We start from the raw sequence: 3,388 nt of genomic DNA, 5'->3' as shown, positions 1-3,388 counted from the left end.
CCATCTCTTTGGTGAACTCAGAGACCCTCTCTTTTACCCTTTCCAGAGGATAAACTTTCAAGTGTCTGCCGTTTTCCAGTGACATAGAGAGGGATACAGGGACTCACCCAATCCTTCTCGTTGGTCTTCCTTTACTCCCAGTTCCAGATGTATCTGGTGCTATCCATCGGGGAGTCTTTTGAAGATTCTGACATGTAAATTATGCTGGCTCTCAGCTTACCACCCCTACTCCTAAAGCTTGGGATTTTCATGTTTTTTTAAGGTGGTTTTGTCAGTTATGTTTTATCAGTATGCTTTGTAGCTTCTGTAATTTTATTGCTGCTGTCTCCCCTAATCTCTGAATATTTGTTGGTTTACATCTTAAAAAAAACCTTTATTATAAATTTAGTGTGATTTCAGGCAGGAGTGAAATCAGATTGTGTGTGTGTGTGTGTGTGTGTGTGTGTGTGTGTGCGTGTGTGTGTTTTCATATTAATGCAGAAAAAACATTTGATTTGAACTGGTTTTGTTCCTTGGGTCAGGCATGGGCTGGCTCTGGCCAGGGTAGCCAGGCATCACATGTAGTAAAAGGATTTTAGTAGCCAGGTTTGTGTGTCCTGCCCTATCTGCCCAATTACACACACTCAAGCTTGACTTCTTACCTTGGTTTCCTACCAGGTATCCCAGTTCCTCTGGGACTGGAATCTTGTCCCTAACTTCCAGCTTCATCTCACAAAGCAGGAAGCAGAACTAGCAGGAGTCATTCTAAATATAAATAGTTGTAGTTTTCATAATTGTATCCTTTCCTTGTAGCTTTTTTTTTTTTTAAGTAGGCTTTATGCCCAGCATGGAACCCAACGTGGGGCTTGAACTCACAACACTGAGATCAAGACTTGAGCTGAAATAAAGACCTGAGCTGAGATAAAGAGTAGATGTTTAACCTACTGAGCCACCCAGACACCCCCTCCTTGTACCTTTTCAGTGGGATGGAAGTATATACACCAGAGACTAGGGTTTTAGGAATCAGATTATGATGGCTATTATGTTTATACTCTCCAAACATGCGTCAAAACGACAAAATGAAGTGCTCGCCTCTCTTGCACTTTCTCTAGCCTAGCAATGCCTGCTCTTACCTTTGCCTACTTTACCTTTCCCTCCTCAGACTTCTGACCCTATTCTCTCCCTAGAACCTTAGGACCTTTCTTCACTCCCTTCCCATTCTGTTGTAGCTGTGGTATTTCCAGGTCCTAGACATTGCAAATCTGCTCCAACTACACTGGGTTCTGAGTCACCCTGGTTCTAAGAGCTTTATATGTACCAACTCAAAATGTACACAGCTCTGTTCTTATTCCTACTTTACAAATTCAGAAACAGAGGCACAAATGCCTTAAATAAACCTGACCAGGATCACACAGCTAATAAGGCAGAGCCCAGATTTGAATCTGAGCATTCTGACTCCATAGTACATCTTTAAACCACTACATTATAGTGGCGCCTGGTTGGCTCAGTTGGTTAAGCGTCTGACTTTGGCTCAGGTCATGATCTCGCAGTTTGTGAGTTTGAGCCCAGTGCTGGTCTCTGTGCTGACAGCTTGGAGCCTGGAGCCTGCTTCAGATTCTGTGTCTCCCTATCTCTGTCTGCCCCTTGCCCCACTCACACTCTGTCTCTCAAAAATGAATAAACATTAAAGAAAATTTTTTTAAGCCACTACGTTATAGACTACTTATAAATTGTATCCATGTGCCAAACACTGTTTTCTGAGATATGTGTGTATTTATATATTTACTTATTATATATCTATATAATAATATATAATATAATTATTATATATAATAATATAATATATAATATATAGATAATATATTAATAATATATAACATAATAATATATAATCATATAATAAATATATAATATAATATATAATTATAATATATAATATATTAATATATAATTAATTATAATATAATATATGATAAATAATATATAATAAATAGATTCTATATTTATATTATATATAATATGTAAATAAGATTATACAAATTAGTATACATACATACACCCATTTAATCTTCATAGATACTATAGATCAAGCAAACAGCCAAAAAGAAACCGAGGATCTGAACGACAAAATTAACAACTTCTCCTAATGGACACTATTGAATCTTGAACCCAGTATTTGAATAAACATATACTTTTAAAGTACATAAAGGAATCTACTCCTGAAATCATTGTTGCACCATACACTAACTAATTTGGATGTAAATTTTAAAAAATAAAAAATAAAATTAAAAAAAGTAAATAAAATATTTACAAATAGTAACCATAAAACATGTTTTAAAAATGTTCAAAGTATCAGAATCATATACACCACATTGTATAATCACGATATAACTAAGCTGGAAATCAATGAAAAAAAAAAGCCCAAACTCACATAATTGGAAATTTTAAAAGCACATTTAAAAACACATAGACAGGGAAAGATCATAAAGAAAAGTAGAAAATATTTATAACTAAGTAATAAGGAAAATACAACATTTCAAAACTTGGAAGATGCAACCAAAGTGGTACTTACAGAAAAAGTACGAAGTCTTAGATGCTTATTTTAAGAAGAGAAAAAGAAAGATTGAAAATTGATAAGCTAGGCATTGAATTTAAGAAGTCAGAAAAATTACATTGAGATTGAAGCAAAAGAAATAAGAGAGAAATTACAAATATAAAAGCATAAATGTATAAAGCAGAATTCATTCCTAATTAAAATGAGCTAGCAATAGTCAGTCTCTCTGAGAATTAGAAAATGAAAAGAGTAAAAAAAAAAAAAAAAAAAAAAAGGCTATCACACACATGCCTTCATGTTTAGGGTTTCTCTATTCTCAGCTCTTTAAACAGATTTTACAGATAGGATGAGAGGATACTTTCTTTTTAAATGAGATTTTTGTTCTCATTATTTAAGAAATACATTTTCAAATGAAAATTTCAAATAAAAAAACATAAGTCATAATCCCATCACTAGGGAATAATTCTTAACTGTTAACATTTAGGTATTGTTCCTGTCTTTTTTGGTCTGTATCTGAAATTTTATACATGTCTACATGTAATCAGATGGTTATTTAAAAATTTGAGCTCAAACTTCCCACATAGATTTGTATCCAGCTTTTTTCTTTGAAAGTAAATCATTAGCAAATGCTCTTTAAAAACAAAATTGGGGGAGGCACCTGGGTGGCTCAGTTGGTTGAGAATCCGACTTTGTCTCAGGCCAACATCTCACAGTTCATGAGTTCAAGCCCCACATCGCCTCATTGCTGTCAGAGCAGAGCCTGCTTCAGATCCTCTGTCCCCCTCTCTCTGCCCCTCCCCTGCTTGTGCTCTCTCAAATATAAATAAAACATTAAAAAAATAAATAAAAACAAAA

This window comes from Panthera onca, chromosome C2, assembly GCF_046562875.1.
Source record: "Panthera onca isolate mPanOnc1 chromosome C2, mPanOnc1 haplotype 2, whole genome shotgun sequence".
NCBI classification, from domain to species: Eukaryota; Metazoa; Chordata; class Mammalia; order Carnivora; family Felidae; genus Panthera; species Panthera onca.
This window is presented reverse-complemented; position numbering follows the sequence as displayed.